Genomic DNA, 25,140 nt, shown 5'->3' on the forward strand with positions numbered 1-25,140 from the left:
GTACTTTGCCCTCAGCTTGTCCTATGCTCCCTCATCACTGACTATAGTGCCTTGAGTAGTGCACCCCTCTCTCCAAACACACACACACACACACACACACACACACTCTGCCTTCCAAACTCCCAGAATCTATGAAAGTGATCTCATTTGGAAAAGGAGTCCTTTCAGTAATTAAGTTAAGAAAATTTAGATGAAATCACCCTAATTACTCTGGGTGAATCTTAACTCAGTAACAATTATTCTTTGAAGAGACACACAAAGGAAAGGCCATGATAAGATAGAGGCAGAGATTACAGTGATACAGTTGGAATCCCAGGAATGCCAAGGTCCACTAGAACCTGAAAGAAACAAGGAATGAAATGTCTTCTAGAGTCTCAAAAGAAGTAGAGCTCTGAGGACAACTTGCTTTGGGACTTCTGACCACTAAAACTGTATAAAATAAACTGTTGTTTCAATACACCAAATTTGTGAGTAATCTGTTATAGCATCCTTAGAAAACTCATACATTGACAAAATCAATTCACTTCTTTTTTTTCATGTGGTTTAAGGTAAATTATATCAATAAAGTATATTCTCACATTCTACTGGAGGCATACATACAGATTGTTTAAATAAATTTACATTAAACTATTTATATTCAAGCTCTGACCAATTCATAGGCAGCAGTGTGGCCAGGAATTGAGTCCAGTCCATGAGCTTGAACCTTCACAATTAAAAGGGAGGGAGAGAGACAGAAACAGAGACAGAATCATATGAACTACTTCTATGTTAATAAGGATACTTTAAAAATATGTTATTTTTAGAGAGAGCATGAGTGGGAGAAGGGGACAGAGAGAAAGAATCTCTGCACTGGACTCCATCCCACTATCTGGGGATCATGACCTGAGCTGAAACCAAGAGTTGATGCTCAACTGACTGAGCTACCCAAGCACCCCAAATACTGAATATTTGTTATCAATTAGTTTTCTTTTTCTTAAATAATAATTTTTATAGAATTCTGATTTATGATGTTTATTTCACTTTGAAAGCAGAGACAAAGCAAGAGTGGGGGGTGGGAGAGGGAGAGAGAGAGACACCGAATCTGAAGCAGGTTCCAGGCTCTGAGCTGTCAGTCCAGAGCCCGATGTGGGGCTTGAACTCATGAACCATGAAATCATGACCTGAGTCGAAGTCAGATGCTTAACCAACTGAGCCACCCAGGCATCCCTAGAATTTTGATTTATAGATGCAAAAAACTAAGCATGATTTTGACTTGTTAACCAAATAATTAGAATTCTGGAGGTTTTTTTCTCCCCATTTCATAGAGAGATAATTTAATAGCTACTAACCAAAAAAGATCTTAGGTCTTAACTACTAATCAATACAGGATTGCATTGTGCCCACCCAGATAACCCAGAATAATCTACCTTTCTCAAAACCCTTAACTTAATCATTCTTGCAAAATCCATTTTCCCATGTAAGATAACATACACAGGTTTTGGGGATGAGGGGACAAACATCTTTGGGTGTCCATTATTCTGCCTACCACATTAACTATTTCAAATATTATATTGAGATTTGTTTTGGGTTTTCCAGTACAGCATATGTCCATGAAGTATAGGGAAAAATTCAATGCAAGACATATGTTCTAAACCTGTATACTTGAATGCAAGGAGATAGCTTAAACTTATCTCAAATTACAGAGGAGGGGCACCTAGGTGGCTTGGTGGTTAAGTGTCCGACTTTGGCCCAGGTCATGATCTCACATTTCATGGGTTCGAGCCCTGTGTGGGTCTCTGTGCTGAAAGCCAGCTCAGAGTTTGGAGCCTGTTTCAGATTCTGCGTCTCCCTGTCTCTCTGACCCTCCCCTGCTCACACTGTCTCTCTCTCTCAGAAATAAATAAAACATTAAAAAAGTTTAATTAAGGGGTGCCTGGGTGGCTTAGTCGGTTAAGCATCCGGCTTTCGCTTAGGTCATGATCTCGCGGTTCGTTGGTTCGAGCCCCGCGTCGGGCTCTGTGCTGACTGCCAGCTCAGAGCCTGGAGCCTATGTCAGAGTCTGTATCTCCCTCTCTCTCTGACCCTCCCCTGCTCATGCTCGCTCTCTCTCTCCTAGAAATAAATAAAACATTAAAAAAAATTTAAAAAAAAATTAAAAAAACTACAAAGGAGCACAAAGAAGGCTCATTTCTAATGAAAATCCATGTTACATTTAAAATCATGCACGTAGACAAAGCTTAAGAAATGCCATAAAACTGGAGTAGCTATTGTATTTCTATAATAGACATCAGCATAAATTTTATTTTAAATATGGGGCAAGGAAGAATAAGCTGCTTAGGCTGTGATGGACTTAAAAAGAAGTAACAGCACAAGAGGGTAATTGTTTTCTAATAATTATAGATGATCCACAGAGAGACCTAGTCCAGGGATTGAAAAAAAAAAAAAGTTATAAACATACATGAAAAACAATCAATTGTTTTGCTTTACAGCCCTACCTTTCTCTTCTCCAATACTCACTTGCACTCTGACTAAAAGTACACTGGACAAGCTTTAGTGACCAATATAAATGATTCCAATATTTTCCTCCACATCTCAAGAATTAATAAATGATTCTAATCAAAGCAAGGAGTCCATTCTTAAAGTACTATGCTTGAAAATAAAATTTCACTGTCTGTTTTACCCTTTTCTTCCCGATGTGTAAAATTCTATCTGTGCTTCAACCCATCAGTTTATACTAAGAAGAAATGCACATGGGCAAATCTGAGATAGCAAATCCTTTCTTTGTGTTAATAGGTATATCTTCTCTACAAAAGTAATATATGCTGTTACACTTGAAACTCTTCTTCACTGTTTAGCAGTCAAGATAAAAAGAGCTCATAATTTTTCATACAACTTATAATGGTTCATTTAATTTTGGTTTTCATTCTAAGACAATTTCCTATTAAAAATATTCAGAGTAATGAGGGTTTCAAAGGATGTCTGTTACTACTGAAATTCAAATTACTTCATTTCATAATTTTTAATTTAACTAAATATAACTGCTTTATACTCCTTGGCAAATGTTTTCATGCATAATACTTTTGATAAAGATGAAACTATACACATAAGAACAGAAGGATAAGACTAAGTCCTAATTAAAACTTGCCAGTATGATTGACTCTTTTGGATAATACTCAGATTTTGACAATTAACCCCAGTAGTCTCACTGAAGAATGTTCTAACAGAATTGTTCCAACAGAAGTATAGGTGTTTGGGCTTTATGCAGGAGGTGTGAGATTAATGAGTATAAACCACACAGGTGGTAGATGGCTTAAGTAAAAATATATTTAAGCATTATGATACGTGTGTGTGTGTGTGTGTGTGTAGATTTTATGCCTGAAATGGATTGTGGAGTGCTTCCTTAGATCACTTTAAACTACTACTTCCCTAGATTACTGTTTTGCTTTAAAAAGCAGCACCTGAGTTTTACCACCATGTAAGCTCCAAGTAGATAGGGGCCATTTGTATTATATGTTATTGCTCAAATGGACTACATTTAGCAAATGTGGAAGAACAACATATCTTCAGAATTCTCTTAAATCAAATAAAGGTTAATTTCAATAGGACATCATTGATGAATACTATTGATTTTTAAATCATGTTTGTCAGAAAAGTAGAAAGTTGGAGCCCGTTTGCCTATCTTTGATGTCAATCAATGAAGGGCATGTGGATCAAAAGAATATAACCATTTCATCAAAGTTATATCTCTGGTCGTAATACAGACACATGACAATATAGGATTTAGCCAAGCTAATGAGACTCAGTTCACCTATGTATGAAATAACGATGTTGCAAAGTATGAGTATAAAAATAATAGCTAGAGTGGTATGTTGACTATAGTTAGAATAATTTTCATATTTCTTTGCCATCATTAAAAATAGCTGCATGGGTTAATTATTAATACTTAAATAACTTTAATTCATAGAATAAGCTATATTTAATATTTTTATTATTCTCATTAAAGCCAAAACACAAATTAATCTCTCTAACATTGGCTTAAAAACCAGCAGATGCAAGCATGCAGTGGTGACACTGTACTTTGCTTTAACATTTACATTGTTCCAACATTTTACTTGTAAAAATAAGTAATGACAAGAGCAGTTCATTAATATATTCCATTTTCAAGTGATAATGCAACACTTAACATTCTGTTCTGAATGTCTTCAGAATGTCAAAATAAATAAATTGCCCCTAGTTAGCAGAGTCACTGTTAAATTTATTACTGAAACAAGAGGAAGGACATTGAATGCTTTGACACTGGGCAAATGAAACAATTATTTATTTATCCTGGAATGGCTCTAGTGTCTAAGCTATAATTGGAGGTTTATGACTGGCCAACAGAATTGTCCAATCCATTGCCAGTGCTGACATAGAAAAACTTTTCTTTAAGTCTCATTTTTTATGTCATTTCAGTTCTCAAAAAGAAAAAAGTCTCCTTATAAATATCTCAGAGATTAATAAGTTGGGATACTGCTAAACTGTCTGCAATATGGTAAAACAGGCTGTGATAGAAGGATAAGGAAAGTTGAATGATATACATGAAGCAGTGGTCAGTCTTATATGGGGGGAGAGTGATGTGTGATGGGTTTCCAAGGAAAGATGCTCAACCCAGATCTTGCATTCTGAGTAGAAGTCTCTAGATAGCCTGATGAGCAAAACCACTTTGAATGAGTGTGGCACTAATACAAAGAAAGCTGCCAGATGATGTTTACAAAAAACAGTTGAGATGAAATAAAGTAAAAATGAATGCAATTTAGTAGTGCCAAAAAAAATAAAATATTTTCTTACATATACAGATGTCAATGTACACCTACATTATATAGACATATATAATGTGATATGTATGTATATATGTATCTTTACACACACATATATATACATATATATGTATATATATAGCTCTTTTGATAACAAAAAACTAAATAGTTTCATGTGATTAGAGCTCACTATGTTTCTATGCCTAGGGGAAGAAGGAGGTAGGAGATTAATCTGGAAGATGACAATGTTAGATTCTAATTTTAACTTTTTATTGCCTTGGAGAAGATAATACTGGCTGGTGGCATGTTTATTTTATAATCTGTTTCTTTAATTTTTTCTATATTTGAATTTATAGTTTTATTACTGTCATCGATTTCTTATGCGTTTTACTCAAATTATTGTATTAAAATTTATTTCTTTGTATACTTCTATTATTTAGTGCATGCTATGTCAATAGAATTTTACATATGAGTAAAATGAAGCCCAGAGAGGATATATAACTTATCTATGTACAGGCGCTCTATCGACAATTAAAATTAGAACCAAAATGATTACCCACTTTTCTAGAAATCTGTACTACTTCACACTGGTAGTAGTTTAAGGGAAAAAAAAAAAACAGTAAGTCTATTCACTTTCTTGTATACCTTTTTAATCAATCTTGTCATTATCTACATAATTACCTAAGTCACAAATCTGGGAGGCATATTTCATCACTCACTTTCCTATATCACCTCCATCACCAATCCAAGCAACATCTTAAAAATTATCAAATGCTTGTTCATATATAGAGCAGATATCTCAATATTTCCTTTCCATTCCATTATGCTTACCTGCATTGAATTCTTATATTAATGTGTAATATCTATTTTAATCTCTGTACTTCTAGATTCACTTCTTCTCCCTGCAACATACTTTTGTCAGATGATCTTTTATAATGATAATCTAGTTGTGAGGTATCCATATGTTGGTCTGCATTACTATAAGCATTGATATTGGATTATATATATGTGTTCCTTAATATAATCTTTCCTTATGCCTTTGTAGCTTGCCATAAACAAACAATTCTGCTCAGAACACTGGGGCACCCTAAACCCTTCCATGACTCTGAACATCTCCTCACTTGCATTTATTGATTTTAAGAAATAAAAATTAACAGTGATGGGTTAACAATAAAACCATTTGCTTATTTCATGTAGCAAGGAGACCAAAGGGATATTTTTACAGGTCTGGCGTTGCAGCTGAACAATGTTACCAGGGGCCCAGGCACCTTAAATTTTACTAACTATCTTCAACAGGTTGCCTTTTCATTCTCAACTTTAGCCTCAAATTCACAAATTGGCTGCATCAAATCTAGGAATCACATATTTTCACCATTATTCCTAGTGTAAGAAAGAAACAGGGGCAAAAAGCTTTTCTGCCACAAGAGGCATGGGGTAAAATACAGTCAAATTTCCCTGCAGTGGCCATAATTTCTTAGAGCCATGGACATGGATACTACAGAATCACTCGGATATAAAATCTGGAAAAGGGAATAGGTATGTCATGACTAGCTGAAACATATGATTCATCTCTTGCTATAGTTTACATTGATGCACTGAATAAAAGAAGGGTGTACAAACATTCAAGAAGGGAAACAGGAAGGGATTATAAGATGCTTATGAGATTTGAAATTGCATTCTTGTAAGTGGATATGAGAGGGAAAGAGAACATTAACTGTAAAATAATAATATACCAGATTTTTCCAGTACAGTAAAATCTTGGTTTGTGAATATAATTCATTCAGGAAACATGATTATAATCCAAAGCATTTGTATATCAAAGCAAATTTCAAGAACCATTGGTTCAGTTGTGATCATGTGCCTTTTGGCATCATGTACTACTTATATTGCAAGACATTGCTTGTTTATCAAGTTAAACTTTATTAGAAATGTTTGTTTGTCTTGTGGAACCCTCATAGAATAAGTTACTTGCAATTCAAGGTGGCCACGATATCAAGGATAAATGAATGTATTATTATTTAATATCAATTTACAAGATAGAAGAAAAAACATTAACAAGCCAACAGAGGAGGAAGACTGAAATAATAAAAATGTATAAAATTAATCCAAATCATATAAGAAATGAGAAAACAAGTCATTAAAACAGAACATAAATAATTACATGGTTAATCTAAATATTAATGTCAGTAATTACATTAAAAGCATATAAAATACTTCAATTTAAGGATTATCTCTGAGTCTTTATACATGTAGATTTACTAAATTTTACTTTTCTTACAAATCTCAGCATTTACATTCCCTACACACACTATTAGGGGTGTGTGTTGAAGTCCTAACTCCCAATACCTCAAATATGACTGTATTTGGAGATGAGATTTTAAGGAAGTAATTAAGGTTAAGAAAAGATCACTTTGGTGGGCTTTAATCCAAACTGACTGGAGTCCTTATAAAAAGAGGAAATTTGGACATTACAATGTGACACCAAGAAAGTGCAGAGACAGAGGAAACACCATGTGGAAGGTACTGTGAGGAGACCTTCAGGGGAGAGGCCTCAGAAGAAATCAAACCATGCTGTTACCTGATATTGGACTTCTAGCCTCCAGAATTGTGAGAAATATATTTCTAATGTTTAACCACCCAATTTACGGTATTTTGTTATGTCAGCCTTAGTGTACTAATCCAAGTCTGAGAAGTACTCTCTCTCTTTCTTTTTCCTTCAACTTCCAAAAATGCATTCTCTGCCATTCTTTTCTAAGTTATATACTTTCTCCTCTACATAATAGTTGTTTTTGTTTTAAACTTAGGTCCTTTTTTCATGAATCAGATAGTAAGTATATATTTTAGAACAATGTATTTATCTGATTATTGCATATTGATTTATCAACAATATATTCTTTACCTGATTCTTGAATATCCCTTTATCAATTCTTCATGTATGATAAAAGCTCAGTAATATTTGCTAAATAAATTAATGGATCCCCATGCTTCAGTATTAACAGCAGCATTTTTAAACCTGAATGTAGTAAAACAGAGTTGACATCACTACCATACTGAATATTAAGCAAGGTTTGAGAAGACACCTGTAATTATTTTAGTAGTTAGAGAACTTTTAATGTCATTTATTAGAGATATTAGTCAATAATGATTTTTAATTGTGACAAAGTACTATAAACCACATTGTACAGTCCTGTATTTTCATTATCAATAATCTTGGCTAGTGTTGGTATAGTCTTATATAAAATTCAAAGATCTCGAAGGTATGGTTCTCACAATATTCTTATGAAAAGCACAGAGACCTAACTTTCCTCATTTTGAGATTAGAAAAGAAAAAAAAAAACTTCAAATAAGAAAGGTTTGGAGTTTTGATCTATGCCAAAGAGTTAATTGGTGACATAATTGTCCCAAGAATATTGATCATCTGATTACTAATGTATTCCATCTTCACTTTTCCTTAATCAACTTCTCATGCTGGAAAATAAGGACTAAAGTTGAATTAATTACAAGGGAATGCCAAATGCTCCAAATGATATTTCTAGTACAATATTTTGCTTGGACAGTAAATTACACTGAAATGCTGGAAATTGGATGCTTTGTCTCCCTTAGATGCAATCCTAAATTCAAGCAATGGATTTCTCTGACTCAACCTGTTGGAATTTCACTTAAGACACATTTCACTTAAGATACATATACTTGTATTTGATAAAGTCTGCATGTACTATTTGTAGATACTATTTTTATATAATAAAATTTAACATAAGTTCTGAATGCAGATATATGGCTTCTAGTTACCTGTCCCCCCAATATTGATTCATTCATTCAACTGGAAGGACGTTTTGAAAACACACAAACATTTTAAAAATGTATTTATTTACAGCATCATTAATACATACAAATAAAACTATACCTCATATCTCTATGGTGATAAAATAATGCAAAATAATTATTAGAATCATTTTGATAATTAAAAAAGAATAAGCATATGCCCCCTGCTGAAAATGAAAATGGCATATTCTAAATATGCTTCTAAATATGTTCACTTTTGATGCTTGGAATAACTATTTACTTCTGCCCAAGCTCTGTACAAATCCCTCTGTGAGAGCCAACATACTGTTCCTGAAAACTTTAATAGAGGCTTTCTGACAGGCTAGATAAAAGAAAACCACACAAGAGGGGGAAAAATAACATACCCCTTTATGATTCAAATTCTATCTCTTTCATGGATATCTTCTCTGAGCTAAGGCTCTACACTTAGGAACTCACTACACAGAGAAATGAGTCCATTGTTTATGAAACTTATTTCAGTCATTATTATTTTTTTAATAGTTTTAATTACAATTTGCTTATATATTTCTCACAGAGATAACCCCAAAGCTTTTTAAAAAATATTTTTTTTTTAGTTCTAAAGTTGTGAGTTAATTAATTTTATAGGAATATTACAGTGATTTTTGTGGATTTTTTTTTCCCTGTGTAGATTAATAGACCATGTCTGTTAAGATTCTAATAGGGCCAATTACTTGGCCCTTTGTTGAGAGAAAACAATGTAAATGTAATTTACATTTTACAGAAGTTTAAGAAATGGTATCTCCAGCAACACAGTATTTATATCTTGTTTAGAGATAGGATACTTAATTACATTTTGATTTGTCTTCATATTTGCTAAGTGATTATATTTTGTCTTAAGGAATGGAAATTTTAGAAACTGAGAAATACTATAGTTTGGTTTTTGTAGCACTCTTCAGTATACTTGAAGAAGAATGCAATATCGGCAATGGTTTAAATGTTTTTTTTTTTTTAATGTTTTATAGAGAAGTATATATCAGAAATCAGAGTTCAACTAGAAATCTAGGTTCTGGATATATAAATAACTAGAGGCTGTTATGCAAACACTGATTTAAATAATCACTGACTCATTGACACATCTTTAATATGAGGGGGGATGACACAAGAAGAGCTATGTAGTGACATAATTGTCAATCTGTCATCAGAGCAGTCTAAACTCCTAGAATATTGCTACTTTGAGGTGCATTGATATTATGTAGATCCCCCATCTATGCTCACCCTTTATACACATAGAAGATAAGAAGCTGTTAGCTAAGTCATCGATTTGTTCTAATAGCTAAAGTAGCAGCAGTGTCTAATCTCAAATCCACATCGCTATGCCTATTGATTTCCAATTCAACTCATTATACTCTAATGACTCCCAATAATTTGACATTAGTTTGCTCTTCATATAACATCTCAAAAAGCAATAAAATACTTTCATTTTAAGTGTTAGGTTAACACTTCATTTAAGGTATTATAATCTAAATCAATCCTGGGATATAGTGTTCTTGATCCCAGTTTCCTGGCAAAGACACAAAGAGCAGAGGTCACACAGCCAGAAGGTGGGAAAGTGGAACCTTTGGGCAATTCCTGATCACCTTTGCTTTGATCATATGGGTGGTCTACAGGGTTACAAGGATGCTGAGGGAAAAACAAAACAAAACAAAATAAAACAAACAAACAAAAAACAGGCATAGGGCTGCTGAGAACAGTTTATCTTTTCACTCTGTTTGAATGAGTTCCTGTATGGAAAGGGTTTTTAATCAACATGTCTGAATGAATAGTGAGGTAGCAACTGTATTAAAGCTGAACAAAAAAGATACTGGGAACATGAATGGCTCTTCATTGTCACACAGCTAGGTTAGATTTTTTTTACTGGAATTCACCCTCCCCCATTTAGTTAATATCTTTAGTCACTGCTTAGTTCATTGATTCATTTGGTAGAAAGTAGAGGTAGAAGACAACATTTAGTCTGATTCAAAGAACAGAGCCCATGGAGTGATATCTGAAAATCATATTATACTCAATAGCTTCACATCTTTCAAAATAGCCTTTTAAAAAAGAGTTAAGAAAAGACAGGAACTAACACCTTTTTCAATGTTCACTAGATGTTAGCATTTTCAATTTGCCACCTTTTTCACAGAATTTCTTTCCAGAGACCACCACCATTGCTCCAGCAGTAGAATAGGGCTTGCCATTTTATAGACTAAACACTATTATGGGTCATTTCAAATTTTTTGATATGTAATTTCTTTTTGTATAACAGGAAGATCACCAGGGTTATGTTATACCTATTTCTTTGTTCTGTAAATAGTACTACAATTCAAAATGCAATTATTTAGGCAACATAAAAATTCTTACACAAATGATTATTTTTCATAGCGAGACTGGGGGTGGGTAGGGAGGAAATCTAACATCAACACAGAAATACAAAAAGACAGAAGATTTTACTGATTTTCTCCAGGATAAGATATTGTGTCTAAACTCTCCAAGTACACTGTTTTTGGATAAAATTACAAGTGTCATTATGGTCTGAACTCTTCTCCCTTCTTTCTAATCCTCTGTCTCTATTGCTCCTGTTCTCACTGCTAAGAGTTGACTTTCATGAGGCACCTGGGTGGCTCAGTTGGTTAAATATCCGACTTCAGCTCAGGACATGGTCTTAAGAGTTCACGAGTTCAAGCCCTGCATGGGGCTCTGTGCTGACAGCTCAGAGCTTGGAGGCTGCTTTGGGTTCTGTGTCTCCCTCTCTCTCTGCCCCTCCCATGCTTGCTCTCTCTCTCTCTCTCTCTCTCTCTCTCAAAAATAAATAAAACATTAATAAAAAAGTTAACTTTCATTAGAGAACCCAGTAAGGACTTCAGATCAAAGCAGAACCCTACTGGACTTTCTGTATTTCTACTAAGTAAGAAACTTAAAGTAATGATATTCTCTCTACACAAGAAATGTGGTCATCTCCTTTATAAGGCCATGCTTTTGGTCTCTAAACTGATATTAATATATCTTTTCCTGTTAAAAGTTGGAAAACGATTCTGTATCATCAGTGTCAAAATATGGATCTCCGTTAAGGGAAACTAAAATAAGAACAAAACCCATAAAGAGTAGTCTTATTTCATCATTTAAATTAATATGATGGTCATTATATCTGACAGCACTGATCTACTGATGGTATGTAAATTGCTGGAAAAAACTTATATAACAAATTAAGTAAAATATTTTTTAAATAATTCAATTCTCTCAACAAATTTAGCAGTTTTGTTTGTTTTGTTTTTAATTCATAAAGCCTTTAGGACAAACCAGATTTGTAAAAATAGGTTTCATTATGTAACAATTTGCAAACAGAATAGTCATTATATTTTTAAAATGAATGAAGAAAAAAAACCAGAAAATTACAAAACATAAAATAAAGGGCAGAGAATGTATTTAATCTTCATCTCCTTGTAATTAGGTGGCTAACAAAGAAAGGTTCAGCACGTTATAAAGTCAGCTTCCTTAAAGAAATGCATTTTACAGAAGCTTTTATAAAGCAACACTTAAATAAGAGATATGTTCTCTGGGAAAGTTATCCCATATTTTTGTAAACTTTTTTTTAACCCCAAATTTCCTTTTAGTCTATGCTAAAAATCACATTTTTCTTCTCAGGGAGGAGACCTAAACTTACTGACTCTATATATTCCCTCCTGCGGGAGGTTCTTGGGGGACAGTCTGGGTATGTGTTTTAACATCACAATGCCTTAAAGCTTGAATTTTCAAGAGTTTCTTTATTTCCTTCTCTTCTGATTAGCTATGAAACTCTAAATACTTACTCTGCATAATGCTAGCTTAGTTTGTGAAATAAGCTGTTTTACACACAGCCAAAGCAACTTAATTTCAGCATTATTGCCTTATCGAAGCAAACCGTTATTCCAAGTAAATATAAATTTTTAATTTCTATTCTTCACAAGGTACTACTCATCACAAAAGTTTACAACTCAGAGCCTCATGGAATTTCTCAGTTTTCTTTCTGATAGGGCTGGTCAAAACAAGATCGGCCTATGTCCATATGTATGTACTTCAAATGTTGCATTTTTCTCCAGCAAAGACATTTATACTTGCTTTATAGCTGAAAATAAAATTAAATGTCACTCAGTTTCCAAAGAGATAGTGGTAATTTGTATATGAAAAACAGTAGCATTTTTGTGAATTTATTCTGAAATATTTGCTAAGTATCTAAAAAAATAGATTGAATATCCTATATTTTGGAAATTTTATTTTATCTATGTCATGAAGATTTTTCACCATTGTTTTTAGCATGTTTGATAGACAGTGAATGTTTGAAGTTGTGTATTCCAAGGGGTTTAGGGTACACTAGGTCCTTGGTAATCATGGGTAAGCACTTGCTCTAAAAATAAAATATGTCATCTCTTCATGTATTCAACCTCATATCTGCATTTTTTTAAATCTCATACATGAAAGCCATCATACTTCTTAATGACCTTCTTCTACAGATTGATTTACACTTACAAATACCTGCTCTTACAAATGCAGTACCCTTATAATCATAACATAAAATTCTAACTATAGTAAGAGTCCAGCTGACAAAAACCTCAATATTTTTGCACTATAAGCAGGTTTGGAAATACCAGTTATGTAAGTTTGGATGAGATACTTCCTTAAAACACTCAGTGAAATTAACTTCTGGACTAGCAAAGAACATTTTGCCAGTAATATTACTGTTACATAAATCCTGTGGAAGTTCACAGGATGCCAGAGATATCATTCTTAGATCAGTAATGTAGAACTAGCATAATCAACATTTACAAATATGTACATATGTTGAAACTTGATACAAATTATCATTTTAATGAGCAACAAATTTCTCTCAAGCATTGATGGAAAATTATCTTTGTTATGAAATGAATTTCTCCTAACCTACACAGTAAAACCTAATAACAGACCAAGGGTCTTCGATGCAATGTATGGATGACCTCCATAGTTCCTACTGAACAATTAATTTTCTGTAACAGATATATATCTAGCAACTGGATTCACTGAATTTTTATAGTTTCTTGTAACTGAAAAGAAAGCTTTGATAACACTTTATTAAAATTAGCAATATTATAGCAAAATATGCTATTCTTAAATGCCCTGTAGAATGGGTGGCCAATGGGGGTAAAAAGTAAGCCTCAAAAACCCATGTTATACAATTTCATCATCCTTTTTCTTCTGTGCGCAATAGATTGCATGCATATGCAATATAGTCTATAACTTTATAGATCATATAAACCACTTTAATCTGGATTCTATGCTAATTAGACAGTTAATAGTTTTAAATGCCATTTTGTTTTTATATTATTTTTATTTTATTTTATATTTCAAGTAATCCCTATCCCTAATGTAGGGCTTGAACTCATGATCCCAAGATCAAGAAGTGCATCCTCTACTGACTGAGCCACCTGAGCACATGAGGTACCCCTAAATCACATTTCATTTTTTAAAATGTTTTATTTATTTCTGAGAGACAGAGAGAGACAGTGAGAGCAGGGGAGGGTCAGAGACAGACACATAACTGACTGAGTCACCCAGGTGCCCCCCTAAATCACATTTCAGAAGTATACTGTCCTAGATTATTTTTGATTCTTAAGAGAGTGAGCCTATGACTCCTCTATATTCTGACTAGCACAGAGTAGCCCATCAACTTCAAAGGACAAAAGTATCCTAAGGCAGCAAAATTAGTATATATATCCAATAGATTTTTTTTTAAATGTTTTATTTATTTCTAGGAGAGAGAGAGAGAGAGACAGAGTGAGCAGGGGAGGGTCAGAGAGAGAGGGAGTCACAGACTGAAACAGGCTCCAGGCTCTGAGCTGGCAGTCAGCACAGAGCCCGACGCGGGGCTCGAACCCACGAACCGCGAGATCATGACCCAAGCGAAAGTCGGACACTTAACCGACTAAGCCACCCGGGCGCCCCCCAATAGATTTTTTAAATTTAATTTAATTTACTTCACTTTAATAACTGAAAACAGTACAAATAAAAAGATAAATTCAAATGGATAGCATACACTGAGTGGCTAAAATCAATTTTAAAATCTCACCACAGCATTCTGCTTTTTTCCTCTGTTTTTTAAATTGAAGTCTAGCAAAGAGAAAATAATCCTGTTATTTATGAATTAGGCCTCCTCCCTCAAATCATAGTGTCAAGTCCTAATTCACAACATGAGTGTATTTGCAAATAAGGCTTTGCAGGAGGTAATTAAGGTTGAATGAGGTCAGAAGGGTGGGGTTCTAATCCAAGAACATGTGAGGCCTCAACAAGAGGGTGGCTATCTCTAAGCTAAGTGAAGACACAGTGACACTCAAGACACAGTGAAACTGTTGGCCTGATGGCCTTGATCTCAGACTAGCCTCCAGAAACCTAGAGAACTTAAACTGCGGTTTTTAAGCTGTCTGGTGTATGCTGTTTTGTGATCGTCCAAGCAGACTACACAGACACCTCATAGAAGATTTCACATGCCCAGAAAGTTACATTCTTGCTCTTTCAGAGAAAATTTCCCTCTCCCTGTTTCTCCCCTTCCCCCCACCAAATGCCATATATGCCATATATTTCCATTGCCAGAATTTGTTTTTGACTACATAGTATTTGGATTCCATAGGAATCCCCAGTTTATACATTCTTGTGCCAGAATTTTTGTTGTTGTTTGTTTCCTTAAAAATAATGCTTTTACATTCACTGATTTTGCTGTGTGCAGTGGTACTTTGTTTCTCTGCCACAAGTCTGCCTCTTGAAATCTAAATTGACTTTTTGTATTTGATATCTAATGTTTTAGAACTATAAAATAAGGAGATAGAACTAGATAACCTTTGAACATTAAAATTCTGAATTTTTAGCGTTGAAAATGTATTGCCATTATCCACTTTGCTTCCTTTTGCTTTTGATATCATCAATCATGGATGATGTTGACACACATTGAAAAGATATAAGAATCTGGAGGGCTAGAAGAGTGGTTTCAGAAAAGGTATGTGACTTGGGGAAATACAATCTAAAATCCAGTTTAGGAACTAAACTTTGTCTATAAGTGAAATAAGGAGAACTTAAAATTGGACTTAAAGCAGAAATAAATGGGTAAATGTTAAATTATTAACTAAGACTTGTTAATGAATTAATTCATGCTATCTATGAGTCGAAGTTGGACACTAAACCGACTGAGCCACACAGGTGCCCCAGCACATAATTTCTTATACATGTTTTTTTTTTTAATTTTTAATGTTTTATTTATTTCTGAGAGAGAGAGAGAGAGATACAGTGTGAGCAGGGGAGGGTCAGAGAGAGAGTGAGACACAGAATCTGAAGCAGGCTCCAGGCTCTGAGCTGTTAGCACAGAGTCCAGTGCGGGCTTTGAGCCCACGAACTGTGAGATCATGACCAGAGCTGAAGCCATATGCCTAACTGATTGAGCCACCCAGGCGCCCCTTTTATACATGCTGTAATGTATAACAATTTGGATGATTCATCAGAATATTTTTGCACTTATATACTAACAAGATTTATTAGTGATTATAAGAAAAGAAATAGATGGAAAAGATATACAGAGAGAAAGATGAATAGAGAGTATTTCTAACAAAGTAAGGATTTTAATAAAATTATATGCCTAATCTATATTTATAATATAAATTTTGATTAATACCTAATACATGTAGAGATGAAAAGACTTATAATATTGAATAAATGAAAAATATAGAGAATTTACTCTCAGAAAACAAAATCATATTAGTTTTCATGGTATCTAAAATATTTTAATGGGTTTCAACATGTTTTTCACATGTATCTGTAGTTATTATTTATTTGTACCACTTAAACATTAGAAAGTCCACACTTTATGTTATTGAATTGCATTTTGTTAATATAAAGCATTAGAAACCAAAATTTTAAAGAAAAAAATCTACAATAAAACTTGTTTCCTGTATAATTGTCTCACGTTAACATTTTCCCATATGTTTATATCTTTGTTCTTTAATACAATCCAGAAATTATGCATCTGGAAAATGATAGTTCCAAGAGTCACATTTCAAAGCAAAGGAAATTAAGGTGCTAATTGCAGAAATCTAATTTCAGGGAGTACAGTTATCACCATACATTTAGAAATGCAAACATCACAAAAGAGGAAATATCACTAGATTTCATTTAGGAGTAAAACGATTCTATGTAGAAATCTTTCTTGTTTGTTTTCCTTATATTCATCCCGAGATTCCCTAAAAAAAGATTATTAGGCAGTGGGTTTGTATTTTTAACTCACTAAGAAGGCATCAAAGAAGGACAAGTGGAATAGTTTAGAAGGAGAGCATTACATGGATTCCTCATTGATATAAACATACCTAAATTTATCTGATGGCTTGATCTGGAGGTACTGCTCTTTAAGAAGCCACAGACATTCCTTATCAAGACAATCCTACAAAGTGAAGGAGGAAAAAAATATTCACCTGTCTATGTCTCCCATTGTTCAAAGCTATTCCTTATAGGGATAACTCTCCTTGACTTGAGAGTTGTGCATGTGTGAGTACGTGCTGACACTGCAGTAAGGTCAGCAGGGAGGGCTAGGGCATGATGTGAAGGGAAATCAAGTCACACATGTGTTAGGTTGTCACAACACACACAGAATTAGCTGCTATAATGACCCAGAGACACTGCTGCTACCAAAGACAAAGGTGGTCCAGAGGATCTGAGATAGTGCCTAAAAGGGGTCTGATAAATTAAGTGATTTAACAAATTTTGGTTGTTTCTTCAAAGTGCAATGGTTATCTTTTAGAGAAACAATCTTGATTGCAAGAAATTAGAGTAAAATTATAATTTTATTAACAAAGTAGGATAGCATAACAATTCCATAATCCATTAAATCCAGATGTTAGAAACTTTTTGCTTCTGCTTTGACATATAAAGAGTTTGGAAGTTCTCACTCTCATCCTCATGCCAAACAAAGAAACAAACAAAGCTGAACACATTTAAAATCAACAACTCTTTTTAGATCCATCAGATAATTACTGGGCAAAACTACTATCTTGAAAACTGGGAGACAGACCGATAAAACAATCACAGTTTACTGAGTAGAAACTCAGGGACAAAAATCCACTCCTGTACCTAGTATTAGCAGGTACACTTAATGCATAATTGACAAATTTTGAGTGCTCATTGTAGGTTAGTTTGAGAAATAAAAACTCTAAAGGGGCAGTCTTAGGAGAAGCCCCCCCAGTTTCATGAATGCTACCTCTTAGAGCCCTATTAGGTTCTCATAATAGACTGGAGAAAAGTTCCCTCATGCTTGCCATAGGGAGTGGGAAAACATTTGTTGAGGTTTTATTTTTAAGTTATCTCTACACCCAACATGGGGTTCAAGTTCACTGCCCAAGATCAAGAGTCACATGCTTCACTGACTAAGCCAGCCAGACACCCCAGTAGCCATTTTGAATTAAAAAATGACACTTTCTGTTTTACAACAGCCTTCAAAGGAAACTACTGTGCCAAAGTCTAACTAAGGTGGAGAAAAGGAAATACCTAAGTCTGTCCCCCTCTAGTCTTCCTGTATCACCTATATTGGAGATGGAGACTGTGAAGGACTTATTAAGAGCACAGTCCAGAAACACAGGCCCACTAAAAGACTGAGGGCTAATTACAGGAATATATAACATTTCTCTTTCATCACCTCTCACCACCATAGCAACAAGAATCCTGGAAAGTAATAGAGGACTGAAGATGAAAGAATTGCAAGGCTCATATTATACTGAAGAAGGCATTTCTAGTAAAAGCAAAAGGCAATCGGGATAACAACAACAAAGGAACAACATAAGAAATTGAAGACTCAGACCTATACAGCTAGAGAAAACAGTAAACATAGTTTACCTTCCTAGACAAATTTCCATAAACTCTCAAACTGAAGACCTAATTCATTTTAGTTCCTAGGACCAAATACATAATGTCCGACCTTCAAAATAATAATAACAGCGGCAAGAGCAACAACAACAGCAAGGCATGCTAAAAGGAAAAAAAAAATCTCTGCAGAGACCAAGCAAGCAGCAAAACTAGGTTAATATACAACATCGATTTTGGAATGACTACAGCAGTGATTAAAATAACAATGTATAATATACTAAAGCATTTAACAGAAAATGTGGACAACATATGAGAATACATGGGCAATACATATTGAAACTCTAAGAAAGAATCAAAAGGAAATTATAAAAATAAAAAGAAACAATGCAAAGGAAATGAAGAATGTCTTTGATATGCTCACCAACAGAATAAGCATGCCTGAGAAAAGAATCAGTGACCTGAAAGATATGTCAATGGACACATCCCAAAATGAAATGCAAAGAGAAAAAAAAAAAAATACGCCACCACCAAAAAAAAACAAAAAAAACAAAAAAAAAAAAAAACAAAAAAAAACCACCAAAGGAGAAGGGACAAAAACAGATGAAATATTCCCAGTAATAATGGCTGAGTGTTTCCCAAAGTTAATGACAGATACCAAACCACAAATCACAGAACCACAGATAAGTGCAGATAATTGAAATGAAGTAATTTTAAAATGCTACATATAGACATACATATTCAATTTGCAGAAAATCAAAGTTGAAAAGTAAATCTCGAAAGAAGCCAGAGAGTAAAAAAGCAAGCCAAAACAGAACAAACACAAGTATCTAACCTATAAAGAAATGAAAAAAAAAAAAAATTCATTAATTTCTGTCTGAAATTCTGTAAGCAAGAAGAGAGTAAAATTAAATATCTAAAGTGTTGAAAGAAAATTCCAAAACCCTACAAGTCTAAATTCAGTGAAATATCCCTTTAAAGTGAAGAAGACATGAACACTCTGCTATGGAATGAACTGTATTCTTCCAAATTTAGAATGTTGAAACCTTAATCTCTAATGTGATGATATTTGGGAATGGGGTCCTTGGGATGTAATTTGCTTTAAATGAGGTCATATGGAAAGGCCTTTTATGATGGGATTAGCCCTTATAAGAAGAAGCACAAAAGTGCTTGCTTCCTCTCTTTCTCTCTCTCCACTCATATGCACAAAGGAAAGGCAATATGACAACAAACCTGGAAACAGACATTTGCAACCCAAGGAGAAATTCTTCACCAGATGCTAATCCTGCCTTCATCTTGGACTGGTTACCTCCATGTTTTATATACATATATACACACATGTATATATGTATACACACACACACACACACACTGGCCACAATTACTCATATAAATTCCAGATGAAGAAACTAGAAGAAAGGAAAACTACAGACCAATATATTTCATAAACATAGATTTGAAAATCTTCAACAAATTTCAACAAATTTAATATATTTGAATATATTAAAACAAGTACACACCAAGACCAAGATGAATTCATCTTACTCTGGTGTTTCACATTCAAAAGTCAACATTCAAAAATTTATGAAATAGTGAAAATCATTGCCAGAGCAATTAGGCAAGAAAAAGAAACCCAAGACATCCAAATTGGAAAGAGAAAGGAAAATTATCTCTATGCAGAGATGACATGTTCTTATATATAGGAAGCCCTAAAGACTCCACACACAAAACAAAAATTCTGTGAGAATAACCCAATTTCATAAAATTACAGGATACAAAATGAACATTAAAAATCAGTTTCACCTCTATATACCACCAATAAAATATCTGAAAAGAAATTCCAGAAAATAATTCTGTTTACAATACTATTTTATAAAAGGATAATGCACTTGTGAATAAAGGTAACCAAGGAGGTGAAAGACTTGTACAGGGGAAAACAAAACAAAATAAGACAAAGCTGTAAGATGCTTATGAAAGAATTTTTTTTAATGTTTATTTATTTTTGAAGGACAGAGACCCAGTGTGAGTGGGGAAGGGACAGAGAAAGAAGAAGACACAGAATTCAAAGCAGGGTCCAGGCTCTGAGCTGTCAGCACAGAGAAAGATGTGGGGCTTGAACTCATGATCTGTGAGATCATGACCTGAGAGAAGTCAGATGCCCAACCGACTGGGCCACCCAGGTGCCCTTGAAAGAAATTAAAGATACAACTAAATGGAAAGGTATCCCATGTTCATGGATTAACTGAATTAATACCATTAAAATGTCTATACTACCAAAATGATTTACAGGTTAAGTGCAATCCATAGGATATTTCAATGTCAATTTTTTAAGAAATATAAAAACATTCTAAAATTCATAGGAACTACAAAATACCTCAAACAGCTGAAGCAATTTTAAACAAGAAGAACAAAATTACAGGCATCACATTTCTCTATGGCAAAGGAGACAATCAACAAAATGAAAAGACAGCTTATGGAATGGGAGAAAATATTTGCAACCATATATGTTACAATAAGTTGATATCCAAAATATATAATGAACTCTTATGATTCAATAGAAGAAGAAAAGAAGAAGAAGAAGAAGAAGAAGGAGGAGGAGGAGAAGGGGGAGGGGGAGGAAGGAAGGAAGGAAGGAAGGAAGGAAGGAAGGAAACAACCCAATTACAAAAAGGGCAAAGAATGTGAACAGAAATAGAATAGACATTTCTGCAAAGAAAACAAATGTCCAACAGGTATATGAAAATGTGCTCAACATCATTAAGCATCAAGGAAATGCAAATCAGAACAATGGTGAGATGGCAGATCACACCTGTTAGGATGGCTAACAAAACAAAACAAAAGAAAAGAAAAAAATACAAGTGTTTTGGAGAAAGTAACAACCCTTGTGCATTGTTGGCTAAAACAAAATGGTACAAGCACAATGGAAAGCAGTGTGTAATTCTCTCAAAATATTAAAAATTGAACTACCATAAAATCCAGGATTCCCACATCTAGGTATATATCCAAAAGAACTAAAATTGGGATCTCATGGCAATATCTAAACTACCACGCTCATTGCAGAATTTACACAACATCCAATATATATTGAAGTAACCTAAATGTCCATCGACAAGGAATGGATAAAGAATGGTATGTATACAATGAAATATTATTTAGCCTTAAGAAAAAGAGAAATCTTTACATTTACAACAATATGGCTCAGCCTAAACGATCTTATTTTATGTGAAATAAGCCAGATACAGGAAAGCAAAACGACATTATTTTATGCAATAAATCTGAAATAGACTAATAGGTGAAAAGAGTAGAAAGTGGGTTCCTAAGAGTTAGAGAAAGGAAGAAATGTGGAAGTATTAAGCATATAGTACAAAGATTCAATTATGCAAGATAATTAAGTTCTAGACATCCTCTGTATAGCATAGCATACATAATTAATATTGTATTGCATTTTTTAAGTTTATTTATTTATTTTGAGAGAGATAGAGAGAGAAGGGGAGAGGCAGAGAGGGAGGGAGAGGGAGAAAATTCCAAGTAGGCTCTGCACTACTAGGGCACTAATATACCTAGATGTGGGAATCCTGGATTTTATGGTAGTTCAATTTTTAATATTTTGAGGGAATTACACACTGATAGTGCACTAATAGTGCAGAGCCTAACGTGGGACTCAAATTCATGAACCATGAAACCAAGAACAGGATGCTCAACTGTCTGAGCCACCCTGGCGCCCCTGTATCGTATTCCTAAAAATTGGTTAAGAGGGTTGATCTTATATTAACTATTATTGTCACTCTCACACAAAAAATTCAATGAATAAAGAGGGCAGAGGAAACTTTTGGCGGTGTTGGATAGGTTTAAGACATAGATTGTGATGAAGGCTTCAGAGATGTGTGCTTATTTTAAACTCATCCAATGTTCTACATCATGCATATATAGTTCTTGCTATGACGATCACACCTCAACAAAGTGGTTTTAAAAGAAAAAGAAAATCTATTAGTCCATCTCATCAATATGTTAAAGAAGAAAAATCATCATCTTGATTGATGCAGAAAAAACATTTAACAAAATCCAATTACCTCTCATTACAAAAACTCAGCAAAGTAGGAATTAAAAGAGAAACTTCCTCAACTTAAGACTATTTACCAAATTCCACAGGCATTAAACTTAGTAGTGAGAAACTGGTTGATTTCTTAAGACGAGGGACAGACAAGAATTTCATCTCAAAAAAAAAAAAACCCACATATTTCTCTACCTGTTCCCTTATTGAACATTATAGTGGAAATACTAGCTATTAAAATAAGAAAAAAAAAAAAAAAAAGAATACAAAGCTGACATGATAGGCTATATGGGATTATAGAATTATAATCCAAAATTAGAAATAATTCCTGATCTCATAGTAATATGAATAAATGATTGAAAAAAATTAAAATAAAAAGAAGAAACAAATCTTACATATAGGAGACATCCAATAAATTGTGCAGATACTCTACCCTAAAAGAAAAGCATAAGTCCCCACTCTATGACTATGGGCTATGCATGGGAACTTCTTTTCACAGAAAACAGTTTGGAAAGATGGGGAAAAACAAAACGAAACATGTAATATCACTATGGAGAAACCTTGCAAAAACTTCTTGGCAAATCAACTACTTTCATCTAGGTCAATATCAATTATCTTAAAACATGTAAATAGTATGTATCCCCATTATAATATAATGAAAAAGAGCAGTTTACCTGTGTGATCTTTCTTCCAAAACCCTATAAGACCAGTCTGATAGGGTTAGAGAAAGAGCTCATAAAATAATAATATAATTTGGGGGCGCCTGGGTGGCTTAGTCGGTTAAGCGTCCGACTTTCACTTAGGTCATGATCTCATGGTTCGTGGGTTCAAGCCCCGTGTCGGGCTCTGTGCTGACTGCTAGCTCAGAGCCTGGAGCCTGTTTCAGTCTGTGACTCCCTCTCTCTCTGACCCTCCCCTGCTCACGCTGTCTCTCTCTCTCTCCTAGAAATAAATAAATTAAAAAAAATACTAAAAAAATAGTAATATAATTTAATTAGCTTTATGAAATATTTTGACATTTTAATAAAAGAGTATGTTAAAGTATATTAAAAAATCTAAAACTAAGGAGAACAAATGATGGTTAATGAATAACTATATAGTATTTTAAGATATTCAATTTAATTATTTTTACTTAAATTCAGTAGCAGAACTCTAAATGGAATCTAATCCTGTGTGTGATATTCATTCCAATTCATTTATAAATAGAAAACATTAAATTGATTGAAATCAAGTAAAACAATTTTGACAGGTCTTGATGAAGTTTTTGTCAGCTTTCATTTCAATGCATTTAAACTTAGAATATTAAAAGAAACTGTAAATCTAAGTGAAATTTTATAATCAGAAGTGGTGTGAATACCAACAAGAAGAAAATTGTACAATTTAATTCATGTACAAAGGAAACCATTTCAGAGCACCCAACATGCACACATATAGTATGAGATTGAGTAAAAGGTCTTTGAAAATCAGACTATTACATAGTGAACTATTTAAAATATCTTCATTAAGAATTTGCTTTTAAATGCTCTATTTAAACACACATTTAGTTATTACAAATATTTCTGGTAGAGATTTTTGTTTTGCTTTATTTGTTTTAAAGTTAATTTCTCAAAAAAAAAATACCATTTATTTATTTTTGAGAGAGAGAGAGAGCACAAGTGGGGAAGGGCAGAGAGAGGGGAAGACAGAATCTGAAGCAGTGTCCTGGCTCTAAGCTGTCAGTACAGAGCCCTATGTGGGGCTCGAACTTATGAGCCATGAAATCATGACCTGGGCCAATGTTGGACACTCAACCAACCGAGCCACCCAGGCCACTTCCCCCACCCGTTTTTAAAAAAAAAAATTTTGAACAAAGTTAACTTCTTTAGATTAAAAGGGAAAAGAAAGAAGAAAAAAGTTGATAGGGAGATTATTTACATTATTTAAAGGAACTATAATAAGCAATTATAAGACCACCTGCTTAGTACAAGCCTTTCAACAAAAATATTAGAGTAATAAAGAAATTTATTCAGGTATAGTCATTCCTCATTTTTAATCCTTCTTTAAAAAAAGTTTTCTCCATGTGTAAATTAACAAAGATAGGTTTGTGAGGAACAAAAATTTGTGATTTCCTTTTTAAACAGAGGCTATTGATAAACAAAGCCCAAATTCCAAAATCTAGATGAACTGAGCCAGAAGTTGGGGGAGGGAAAGAAAGGAGACAAAAATGACAAAATTCAGGACTAAAAGAGTGAGCACCTCTACATTTCCTATAGATATTAGTAGAATATTAAGATAACAGTATGGATAATTTTATGCCAATAAATTCAACAGTTAAAATCATATTATGTTGAAAAATTCGTATGATGAAGTACTAACTCCTCATACCTGAGATGTGACCTGATCTGAGAACAGGGCAATCGTAAAGAGGAAGCTACATTGGAATGATGCAGGCCCTTAGTCCAATATAACTGGTTTACAATATACAAAGGATTTAATGTGAAAAGAAAAGAGACATATACAGAGGAAAGATGATGTAAAAAGACACAGGAAGAAGTTCTGCCCCTAGTAATGATTATCCATAGAACAGGAAGAACTTGGAATAGATCCTCTCCACAAACCCTCAGAAGGAATGAACAATGCCAGCGCCTTTCACTTTTAACTGGGACCTGTCAT

Source organism: Crocuta crocuta, unplaced genomic scaffold, assembly GCF_008692635.1.
Source record: "Crocuta crocuta isolate KB4526 unplaced genomic scaffold, BGI_CrCroc_1.0 scaffold16, whole genome shotgun sequence".
In the NCBI taxonomy this organism is placed as follows: domain Eukaryota; kingdom Metazoa; phylum Chordata; class Mammalia; order Carnivora; family Hyaenidae; genus Crocuta; species Crocuta crocuta.